Source organism: Cornus florida, unplaced genomic scaffold (assembly GCF_030987335.1).
Source record: "Cornus florida cultivar Cherokee Brave unplaced genomic scaffold, ASM3098733v1 CherokeeBrave_3.0.0_Hap2_Chr01, whole genome shotgun sequence".
Classification (NCBI taxonomy): domain Eukaryota; kingdom Viridiplantae; phylum Streptophyta; class Magnoliopsida; order Cornales; family Cornaceae; genus Cornus; species Cornus florida.
Window position 1 is genome coordinate 57712331 of NW_026775571.1, and position 13317 is coordinate 57725647.

Consider the following 13317-nt stretch of genomic DNA (forward strand, 5'->3'; position numbering starts at 1 on the left):
GGGTGAGATGCGAATGAGATCTACTATGGAAGAGAGAGGATCGACGCCTGGGATAGTCGCCGAAGTCTCGCCTGGGATGGAGAAGAGTTGGGATGCAGCGGCGAAGGGTGAAACGAGGGTTTGAGATCGATTCTTATGGAATCAATCGAATGACCCTAAATCGATTTTTAAAAACATTTCCTTACCAGTTTGCTCGATCGAACTGAATCCTCAGATCAATCGAACTGACACCGATCTCTCCTCTTAAGTGACAAAATATTTTTGGGATTTTTGAAAAATAAAAAGAAAAAATAAATAAAATAAAAAGTAAAAATATTTATTTATATTTATAAAAATTAAACTATAAAATATATATATATATATATATATATATATATATATATATATATATATATATATTGAAAAATAAAAATAAAAATGACAATAAAAATAATAAAATATTTTTTTGGAATTTTGAAATTAAGAATTTAAAACAAAGTCAAAACAAAGTCAAGGTTGAAAATCAAAGAACAAAGATCAATCTCTGCAAGATCGATCTCAGAATACTTTCGATTGATCGAGAATGCAGAGATTTGAAGAAATGTTTGATCGATGAGACAGAGAAGCTTTTGGATGCAGGTGATGCAAGTTCAAAAATTTTCTAAATGTTGGAAATGCAGATCGATCCAAGATAAAGTTGGATCGATCGAAGAACTAAAGATCGATCTAGGAACAAGTTCGAACGATGGGACAGAGAGCTGAAATATGCAGGTTTTGTTTGAACGATTGAACAGAGAGTGATTTGGATGCAGGTTTGATGCAGGTGGGAAGTTCGATCGATCGAACTCATTTTGAGATCGATCGAACTTATGCAAAAATCTCATTTTCAATATAAGAGGGCATGCAATCCTAATCATAGTTCCTAGCAATGCATATGAACCCAAAGCCAATATCTAGACTTCGCAAGAAATGAAATTAAAGATAGAAATGAGGGAGTAATAGGGTTTTAACACTCTACGAAATGTCTTGCTAGTCTTTAACGTCTTTAGCAAGATGTTGGGCTCTTTTAGCCCGGATCAAACATCTTGTAATGCATCCCCTCCTTGATAAGGTGATAAGTGTTTTGAACTCCACCCAACAAATGGTTCTTTAAGGAACTTGTTGGATTAAGCTCAAAAGATGTTTTCGGTCTTTGGTCAAAATTATCTTTGGGCTTCCATGCCCTTTCAAAACAAGACTTTGAAACAACTTTCTTTCGTTTCAAGGTTGAAGATGGACTTTTTGGAATTTTGGTTCCAAGCAAAGACTCTATTCCTTCACATTCATAGTTATGACATTTCTCCACAACATTAACTTCTTCATGCTTGTCAAATGAATTGGGGGTTGGATTAAAAATATTCAACTTTACCTTCATGTGGCCAAATGAAATCTTCATTATCCCCGTCCTACAATTAATATTGGCATTCGCGGTTGCCAAGAAAGGACGGCCAAGGATAACTGGAATTTAGCTCTTAGGATTTGGAACCAGTTCCGTGTCAATGACAACGAAACCAACGGGAAAGAAGAATTTATCAATCTTAATCAATACGTCCTCAATGATACCCCTAGGCTTTTTGATGGATCTGTCGGCAGGTTGCAAAACCACCGACGTCGGTTTCAAGTCTCCTAAGCCTAATTTGACATATACCGAGTATGGAAGAAGATTAACACTTGCTCTTAAGTCAAGAAGAGCCCGATTAATGATATGATCTCTAATGATGCATGAAGTGGTAGGTGAACCGGGGTCCTTAAACTTTGGAAGAGTATTATGTTGCAAAATTGAGCTCACTTGCTCGGTTAAAACCACTTTCCTAGGTGCTTGGCTTTTGTTCTTCCTCTTTTGGGTGCATAAGTCTTTCAAAAACTTGGCATAAGCCGAAATTTGCTTAATTGCATCCAAAAGTGGAAGATTTACTTTCACTTGCCTAAACACTTCCATGATTTCATTAGTCTTGGCCTTTTGCTTGTCAATTGAAATGGATCCTTTTAAGGCATCCAGAAATGGAACTCTTGGCTCAAAATCCTTTTTAAAATTTTTTTTTTTGAAGTCTCTTCAACACAAGAAGTTTTGAAATCATATTGTAAATCTTTCTTTTCAAAATCATTTTTCAAATCACTTTTCAAGACATTCTTATTTGAAAAATCATGCATATGCAATGAAGGAGGAATAGGATATGAAACGGGACGGGTGTCAACTTGTGGTTGCACCGGTTCACTCTCTTCATTGGATATACCCACTTGGTTGTCCACAATCTTCCCACTTCTCAAGGTTGTCACCGCATTGACATGCTCTATTGTGTGACCTTTCGATGAGGAATGAGTCTCCACAACACATTGTTGCTTTGGTGGGCCATTCAAAGGCATTTTTCCTTTCTCTCTTGCATTTAAAGTGCTAGCTATTTGCCCTACTTGGGTTTCTAGCTTAGCAATGGATTGAGAATGAGAATGAAGCAATTGAGTGTTCGCCTCTAGAGTGCCTAGAGCGGTCAAAAATTTCTCTTCAAAAGCAGGACTGCTAACATTTCCTTGAGAATATGACGGTTGATTAGGAAAATGAGAATTAGATAATTGGTTTCCTTGTGATTGAAATGGTCTATATCCTTGGGAACCTTGGCTTTGCATTGGAGGTGGAATATATTTCCCTTGGAAACCGCCTTAGGGAGGGTTTGAGCCTTCCCCTTGGTTTTTCCAAGAGAAATTCGGGTGATTCCTCCAACTAAGATTATAATGATTGCCATAAGGATTGTTCCCTTGATTAACAAAAGTTGCATTGACTTGTTCATGATACTCATTTTGCACATGTCTATGGGGAGAATTGCAAGTAGAATGTAAAACACTTGAACAAGTCATACATGTCTCATTGGATGCATGACAAGAATGGTTAGGGATGGAAGATACTTGATTTGTCTAGTTTTGGTTGATCAAGAATTGATCAAATCTTTGAGATAAGGATTTCATCTCGATGGCTATTTCATTGGAATGGTCGACTTGATGTAAGCCAACACTTTTCCTTCCACTTGAATTCCTACCATTCTTAGAAGATAAATTTTGATGCAAAGAATTCTTACTCATGCTCTTATAAAGACGCCACACGTCATCCTCATGCCTATCAATGTAAAAGCCACCTATAGAAGCATCAACCATGCCCTTGTAATTGTCCGATAAGCTCTCAAAGAAATGTTAAACTAATTGCCATTTGGGCATATCATGATGTGGACACTTCCTAAGCAATTCATTGAATCTTTCCCATGCCTCATGGAACGTTTCCCCATCCCCGTGTGAAAACTCTTGAATTGAGGTTCTCATGGCATCGGTCTTAGAAACCGGATAGTACTTCTTTAAGAACTCTTGTTGCATTTCTTCCCAAGAAGTTATTGAAAAAGGCCTAAGATTGTTAAACCAATATTTTGCCTTGTCTTTAAGGGTGAATGGAAAAAGTTTAAGCCTTAAGACCTCTTCCGGCATGTCCGTGTGTCTCACGATGGAACATACTTCAAGAAACCCATCCAAATGCTTGTAAGGTTCTTCACTTGGAAGTCCATGGTAGTTAGCAAGCATTTGAATGGTTTGTGGTTTGATCTCATAGTGGTGTGATCCAAATAGTGGCAATTGAATGCATGTGGGTGCATTGTATTCATTAGGCACATAGTGATCTCTTAAAGCAAGGGGAGGATTAGCAATTGGAGGTGCAACATGGGCACCTTGATTGCCTTGAATGATGGGAGGTGGTGGACCATAGATTAGCCGTGGCATTCCCAATGGAACTTGGCCTTGTTGTTGTGGTGGATGAACGAATAGCCTCGGCATACCTAATGGTACTTGCATGTTATCATGATGCACATTGGGGTGGAGGATACCTTGTTGGTCTATGTGACCAAGGCCTCCACATAGTCCTCATTGTGTCCTTCCATTGATGAAATGGATTGACTAGAACTTCCTTTTCCCCTAGGGTTTCAAACAACGGATTCAAGATGAAAATTTAAAGGGACAAGAATGGGTCTCAATGATCTACGACCATGCATGCACAATGCAACACAACAAGCAATAATGATAAACACTTCACCTTCATAACAAATCAACAATTAACAAACTTCCTCTATATACAATGTTCCCTTACTCCCATGCTATTAACAATATGCAAGAAAAGTAAATTGCCTCTACGTAGGCTCACAATTTATCTAAGAATTGAAATATAAGCCTCCACGCGGGCCGACGATTTAACTAGAGATTGAGTTAAGAAAGAGCTCACAAAGGGTCCTTTGGCACTTCAACTCCAATTTTAGCTTTCCAAATTTTTAGATTTTTAGCTTTTTCCTTCTTTTGCTTAGCTCCTTGCTTGGAATACTCCTTTGCTCACCTTCTTGCTCAATGCACCTAGTCAAACACGAACCAACACAATAAGTAATCAAAATGAAAATGAAAACAAATTAAAGACACAATTAAAAGAGTTCTAATTCCTAATTGATTCCACAAATACGACGTTACCAATCAATCCCCGGCAACGGCGCCAAAAACTTGGTGTGGCCCTGGTCGTCAACCCCGAACCCCAATAGTTTGTGTGACACCAAAAGATATTGGTTTAGAACTATGATGAATGTAGCCAAGTTTTATATTTAGAAATTACCACAATTACCTTTCACTAAAAATATAGCTAGGGCAAGTAGGGATTGTCCCAAGGGATTTATGAGTCGTACTAGGTTGAGGAATCAGGATTAGGGTTAGTAGGTCAAGTGATCAAAAGATTAGTTGGAGGTTAAATTACACTAAGATGCAATTTAAACTAAAGTAGGCAACTAAATTTTAATGAGAGAAAATAAGAGAGAGATCTTGGGGTTTAGAGATCACCACTAAGCATAGCTTTTCAATACTTTTAATGAATGATTAATGAGGGAAAAACATGTATTGCAACAAAGTGTGTGTGTGTGTGTGGTTGTTTCAACAAGCATAGATGATAAATTAAGTATATATTGTCTAAGCAACATGGTGGATAGCACAACATATCAAATTAAGCCATTAATCCTTTCTTTAAGCTCACAACCAAATACATCACAAAGTTAGAGATATATGTTACTTGCTTTCATAAGTATGGAACATCAAACAACGAGCATGGATTGTCCTCCGATTTAACATCTAAAACTACAACTACGCTACAATTAAGCTAATGACATGAAATTAAACTAATTAAACTAAGGAAGAGGTACAATCCATCAAGAAATGAGTATGAACCATCAAATAAATCACAAGAACATTCCATTAAGCACTATGTTTTGATAATCTCTATATTTATAGCATTAATATACATAGACATGCATCAATAACACAAGAAATAGAGACAAACACATGAACATCTATTCTAGCATACATAGACATATGGATAGAATGAAATGATTAATTGGAAGCATTAAACCACATAAATCATTGAATAAACAAGATCTATATATATAAAAGTGTCAAGACATGAATCACAATACAAATCCCCTAAAAAATACATAAATTAAGATGTAAAAAGCATGCTTAGGGCTAACTCTAGCCCTAAGAGGATGTCTAGCCACTCATGGATGGTGTCCTCCAACCCTCAAGGGCAAGCTCCATGGAAGAAATCTGCTCCTTTGTTGATGAAGAACCTCTAATGATGACTCTAGCCTCCTCTTCTCCTTTGCTTCCTCACTAAGAATTCTCTCCAAATTTCCCCCTATGGTTGTGTGTGAATCCCACCCTCAAAAGTTGCTTAAATCCTCCTTTTTAGTAGGTTAGGTGACACCCAAAAATGATCTAGCACGTACTCCAATATTCTCCCAATGATTGGATAAGGGCAAATTTTTATGGGCTGGAAATTTAAATTTTTTGCACTGGAGGAAGTTCGATCGATCGAACCTTGACCTTGAATCGATTGAACATGGCTGAGATCTATCGAATTGAAGTTGGATCGATCCTCTATGGCGGTGCCTTTTTGGATAAAAACAAATATGAGATATTTTGAAGATATTTTTGAGAAAAGGACAAAAGTGATTGGTAGGGTGGTACAGTTGGATAAGATCAGTCATTTGGATAAGGACAAGATGGTTCGATCGATCAAAAAATGAAGTTGGATCGATTAAACTTTGAGATCTTTGAATAGGGACAAACATGGCTCAGATCCATCTTGAAGTGCTGAGATCGATGAAAGTTGGATTGATTAAACTTTTATTGAGATAGATAGAAGTTGCTGAAATTCCATCATTTGCTTCCTTTTGCTCTACTTTGCTTCTTTCTTTGATTCATCCCAGAATTGCTTCATTTCTGCTCTTATTTGGCTGAGTTAGCTTATTTTAGGGATAAGTACCTAAAAATGGAAATAACATGAAATCAATACAAAGTGGGAAAGTAAGATGGATAAAGATTCTAGAATACCTAAGCTTAAGGATTTAAATACGCATTTTTCAACACTCATCAGTCTATGCTTGATTTCCAGCTTCATGTGTTTTCATCATTTGATTAAAGGCTTGATAATCTCTAGCTTAGTGAGCATGTCTAAGGCTGCACCCTAGTATAGGTAGTTCAAACATGTGAAACTTTGATAGGTTATTCTTGCATTTTGATTTAATGAACTTTTTGAAGATAATGTAGCAACCATGTGTTGCTACATATCATGACCACTATATATATTGTTTTCCCATGTGAATCATATTTTAGCATGTTTATAGGGTAGATAGTGGATTCACTTCCCTAGTCCTATCTATCTAGATTTCTTTCCTCTAAATTTCCTGCAAATTCTCGTTTTATGCAATTTTAATTCCTAATTCTAGTGACAAACCAATCAAAACTTTATACCCCTTTCATCAAGGTAAAAGTAATTTTACAATCTTGGTTGCCATAAACTAGCAATCCCTGTGGTTCGACTTACCCGAACAATAGCCCTATTTTACAATGATTTGTGCTATTGCAAAGGGTTAATTTATTATAGATCGAATCTTAACCGATCAAAAATTACTTGAATAATTAAACAATCACATGTAAAATAAAAGCAAGTAAAGTTTAGAGAAGATACCAGGATTTTTAACGAGGAAACCCCGATTGGCTGAAGAGACCAATCGTTATAGGAAAAACCTCGTGGATTGTGCACTTTAGAGAAAAACGATCAACTATGTTTGAAACAAAGTACAATGAACTTTGACTCAAGATCACACCCTATCATTCTACGAAAAACCAATTGCTGACAATCCCTGGCTTTGCGACATCCTGTCCAAGGTCTCGACCTATGATACCTCTCAATTGTAGAGCCATAGGTGATCAAGTCCGAGCACAGATCCGAGGGATACTGAATAATTAAATATATAAACAAGCATTGAGTACAAAAGAAATAAAGAATAAAAAATCAATAAGCTGAAAGAAAATTAAATAATAAATTCTCAAAATACTAATTAAATAATCCTCCACTAATTCTAAAACCTCCAATATTATTACAACTTGGGAATCCATCTAGTGGACCCCTAATAATATCCCAACTAGAAATAAGTAACTGAACTAAAATAAAATCCAAAACTAAAACATGAAGAAAAGTCCTACGTAGTCGGAAGAATGAGTGACTGTCTCTGCTCGGCACGAACAAGCTCTAAGCCTAGAACTGTCGACCACCTGAAAAATAATAGTGGATCAGGTCCATGAATAAGTTCTACTCTATTATAATCCAAACAGAGACCCGATACGCAGATACACCCTAGACAACTCAACAATAGCTACATAGTCCATACATATATAAATACACACTATAGGACGCTCACTGGACTATGGGTTTGTCTCAACCTGAATAGAAGATAACATGCAAATCGCATATAAAGTGGGCATGTGTACCTAGACCTACCAGGGCACCCAGATGTCTACTATATCTAGTTATCCATCCTAGGCAATATACGCACCCTAACCATGATCCTGAGACTTAAGCTCATATCATGGCTCATAAATATATATATATATATATATATATATATATATATATATATATATATATATATATAATCCATCGTAATCCAGAACATAAAATAAACATCCAATATGTCATTCAACTGTTTCCGTTAACCTGACATGAATATATGTAGGATTTAACATTTTAGTTAATCAATTCCGTTATACATAAATAGGTAGAACTTAGAGTTTTGAACTAGTCCATCCCTAATATGCCACCGTCCCATACCCGTGCATATAATGCATATGATCCATAAATGATGCAACAATTAATATCAACATCAAATACATCCAGAATTAAGCATAACAGAAATCAGATATATACATGATCATATTATGCAGCCAATATATGATTAAAATCATATAACCTCCGTTTAAATTGCTAGAATAAAAGTAAACAATTTAAATCATCCATATCCAATAACAATATGTGAATTTGTTTAAAATTTCATATTGTTCTAATCATTAGCATATAGATATAACTTATACATTATGGGATTTTAAGAGGTCTTGAGAAATTATTTAGAATCCCCACAATCAATTCAAATCCATTCTGGAACCCTAAAACACCCAACAGTGCCTAAAAACACATTTTGTACGCATCGCAACAAGAGAGCATGCTCTTAATTTTTGAGAGCAGGCTCTACCACAAAGGGAGCCGGCTCCATCCACCATGGAGTCGGCTCTACACATGACGGAGCCGGCTCCCCATCCTATGGAGTCGGCTCTTTGCTTGAGGGAGTCGGCTCCCAATTCCATGGAGCCGACTTTCTCTCTCTCTAAGAGCCCTAAACCAATTTTTAAAGGGAGCTGGCTCTATCCCCCTTAAGAGCCGGTTCTCCACCTATTTTACTCCTTCTTCCTTGTCTCCAGCAAGTTTTAACTCTTCTGTTCTCCATTCATAATGATCCTAGGAGTCTGAACTATGTCCCGTATCATCCCAGTAATTTATAGAAATCAATTATGCATCATTAACAACAATAAAATAATTAATTATGCCATAAACTTCATGATCAATCAACTGTAATTAAATTCACAAAACTTGTATTAGATCATAATAAGCATGAACAAAAGATTAATTTAAACTCTGATTAATTCCTGGAGACTACCTAGGCATGCACAGAACACAAGTCTAACAAAAGGAGTAAGAGAAAGAACTTGCCTTTGGTTTCAGTTTTGAAACCTTAAACCGTATTCTCTAATTATTTTAACAACTCCTTAATTGCCGTTAAGCTCATTTGCTGCTCCTGGTTCAACCTACAAGCAAACCCTCTTCCTTCCTCCTTGGTCCGACCTTCAATCTCTGGCCAAAACCCTAACTTTTCTCTCAGACCTCTCTGTATATCTCTCTGCCTCTATGTTTATGTGATACCCGTCGACTCCGAGACATGGGTTAATCAAGCCCAAGCCCAAACCCGAGGGAATATCAAATAATTAATATATAAATAAACACAGATGACAAAAAGAATTAAGAAATAAAATAATAAAGCTGAAGGGAATACTAATATAAAATCCTCAAGCATAATAATGATTAATAAAATCCAATCCTTCCAAACCTCCAGGAATACAACTCGAGAATCCATCTAGTGGACCCCTAAACCAAAATCCCAATTGAAAATAACAACTGAAATAAATTCTAAATCTAAAACATGGAATGAAATCCTACGTCGTTGGTAGAGTGAGTGTTTGTATCTGCTCTGCACGTCCAAGCTCTAACCCTGGAACTGACGAACACTTGAAAAATAAAAGAGTGGGTCAGACCCACATGCAAGTCATGTCCTACTATGATCCATATTGAAACCCGATACGCAGATACATCCTATATAGCTCAAAAATATCTAGAGTAGTCCATATATATATAATTACACACTATAGGACGCTCACTAGTCCAATAGTTCTGTCTCAGCCTGAGTAGAGATACCATGCAAATCACACATAATGTGGTCATGCGTACCTAGACCTACCAGGGAACAACACCTATGTCTAGTTATCCATCCTAGGCAATATATGCACCCTAACCATGGTCCTAAGATTCAAACTCATACCATGGCACCGTATACTCCTAATACAAAATATCATCCATCTGATATAGTGGCCTGATATGTGTATAACAATCCATCCAGAAACCAAAATAGTCATTCAATTCTTTATTGATATGACATAAATATGAGTAGGACTTAACCTTTATGGTTAGTCCAAACCTCAATCCAAATTAGGTAGGACTTAGTATTTGAACTAATCCATCCCTAATATGCCACCATCCCATACCGGTGCATACAATCCTCCAAATAATACAAGTCCGTATAATTGACAAAACAGGAATAAATATTCATCAAACCATACTCCAGCATAAGCATGAATACAGTCTAACATGTGTGTGACCAAATTATGCATCCAATATAAGATTCAGAAATCCTATTCCAGTCCTTTAAATTGATAATGTAAGACTAAGCAATTAACTCCTCCAAACAGTCTATAGATTGATGTAGTTTATATAAATTACAACATCAAGTGCTCCAATTAAAGCATAAATATTTCAGATGATCAACTATGCTCATTACAGTGTTGCAACATGATAAACAATATTAAATCATGTAAATACAAATCACTACAAATTTCCGTAAGCAATTCAAACTAATTGACGAACCTTCAACATGCAAGCTTACTGTTTAACTTATATTATTTCATGCTTCAACATATTAATGTTAACATGCTTCCCAGTGGTTTTTTCATGTCTATAACAGGTATATACATCCATTCACAGCAACTGAAACCACATAAAATCCCTACTGACCAACCCAAACTCAGAAAACACGAAAACCAAAGAAAAAAAGGAGGGAGCCGCATCCGAAAACAAGGGAGCCTGCTCTCCCCTTGGTGGAGCCGGCTCCACCCTTGTGGGAGCCAGCTCCACCCCTTGTGGAGCCGGCTCTCTCATCCCTAGAGCTGGCTTCCTCCTTTGGTGAGTCGGCTCTCCTCCTTTGAGAGCCGTAACGCCTAACCTGTTCATCTTCTTTGCCTCCAACAAAGTTCAGAGCCTCTGTACTGTTTTTTATTACTTGTTCTAAGGTTCAATCTTAGTCCTAGATTAATCCTAAACCATTAATATACAACCATGATATGAATTAAACACAACTTTTGAAAACAACGGTAGCAGAAATTTAATTAAAAATTTTAAGCTGCTCATAACAGATTAATTCAGTGAAATTAAATAGTCTTTAAACATGCATAAAAGATGTGTTTTAGCATTAGTTTAATCCCTGGAGCCTACCTAGGCATGCACAGAACACAAGTTTAAGGGAAAGAGTAAAACGGAAACTTGCCTTCAGTTTCAGTTTTGAAACTCTAAACCACCGTCTCTGAGTTTTTCGTCAACGTCCTAGACTGTCGTTCTACACTTCCGGTGCTCTTGGTTCAACCCAGAAGTAAATCCGTTCCTTCCTCCTTGAACCTCTTTGTTAATCTCTCAAGTTCACTCTCTGTTTCTCTCTGTCTCTAAATACGTGAATAGGGTTTATTTGTAACCCTATGCAAACGTATCATAATGTATTTATAGGCTTCACTTAAAAACCTAATTCTAATTCTACACCAACTATAAGTCGGCTACAGCGTGAATCATATAAGAAAAATAAAACCATACTTTACAATTAACGCATTAAACTTATTCAAATAATTAAACAATTACAATAATTCAATTAAAGTCAAATAATGAAAAAAATAATTAAATCAATTAATTCAAATAATACGCAATTAAACAATTAAACCAACTAAAAATGTAATTAAACAATTAATTAAATACCAGGACTATCCTTTTAAAATTAGGGGTATTACAGTTTATGTGAATAGGGTTTCTAAACCCTTGGCAGACATATAACATATATATATAGGCTTATAAAAATCTAATTCTAATCCTATTTGCACCTTAAGTCTGCTAACTTAAGGGAAAAGAAAAAGACAAAAATAAAAATAAAAGAACAAATACATATTAGTCTGTACGCATAAATATATATACAATTAACTTATAACTATATATATATATATATATATATATATATACACACAACTAACTATAATTATTAATATTAATCATTTAAAATATTAATAAATATAATCTCAATAAATATACATATATACCCATATATATATGTACCTACACCGCATGGGTAAATATCCATACCCAATAGTAATAATCCTATCCAAGTAGTCCATGCGACTTATTGGGTGGTCCATTACTACTAACCAAGCCCAACTCCTTTAAAATAAAACAATTAAACATTTAACATACATAACAACTTATGTCAAATAACCATATACACAATAAATTTAAACAAGCAATTAAACAAATAACCAAGAAATCAAATAAATAACATAAAAATGCAAATAAAAGAAATAATTAAATACCGAGACTATCCTTTTAAAATTAGGGGTATTATACGACCCTAAACTTACTCTTGATCTCTGTAAAAAGAATGCTGATAGATCAAACAGCACTCCACGAATGCTTTGACCCCTTCAAAGTATGATCGCTTTGCCCATTTTCTTCAAGATCTGAATTTGATGTAGAAAAAATAAACCTGTTTTCTCTGATCGTTGTAGATGTAATATTCAATAGACTTGAACATGATCAAGATTTGAATAACATCCTAAAATTACTCTTGTGTTTAAGTGTGTGTTCTCAAAAATAAAATCAAAAAAATCAAATTGAGTTTCTGAATAAAAATCTCTCAAAAAAGATTTTTTTAAAAATGAGAAGTTTAATGTTGTTAAATATAAAAGAGAGAAACTGTATAATGTATTGATGTGTATAGGATCTATAATACAAGAGTACATGAGGGTTTATATAGAAAAGGTCATGTGTGGACAGCAAGTCATTACCATATAAGGTAATACTATATATGGTAATGAGGATAGGTTAAGATAGCTACCATAGAAGGTAATGTTATATATGGTAATGATATATTATAGAATATTTTCTAACAATATATGGTAATAATATATTATAGAATATCTTCTAACAGCTCCCCTCAAAGTTAAAGTGGGTTATATGAAACCATCTTGAGTTTGAAGATTATCCTTTCACCCTGATGTAGTTGATGTGGCACTGATGCTAACGTGGTTGATGACATGACAACTGAAATGGCAGGTGACTTGGCACTACTGCTGACACCTCTGTTGCGTGGCAACTGATGTGGTAGGTTACGTGGCACAACTACTGGCACCGTACGTTGGACCGACGCTGACATAATGTCAGGTAACGTGGGGTGGATCTGTGAAGATCTTGAAGGTAGGTGCGAAGCGTGAGTTTAAATGTTGCTGTCCCCGGTGGTAACTATTATAAATTGATGGGTAACGAATTTA

At 35.6% G+C, this 13317-nt stretch overlaps 1 pseudogene; it reads left to right on the plus strand.

Moving 5' to 3' along the window:
* Positions 1 to 3220: 3220 nt before the first annotated feature.
* Positions 3221 to 3319, plus strand: LOC132283154 (small nucleolar RNA R71; annotated as a pseudogene).
* Positions 3320 to 13317: the final 9998 nt, after the last annotated feature.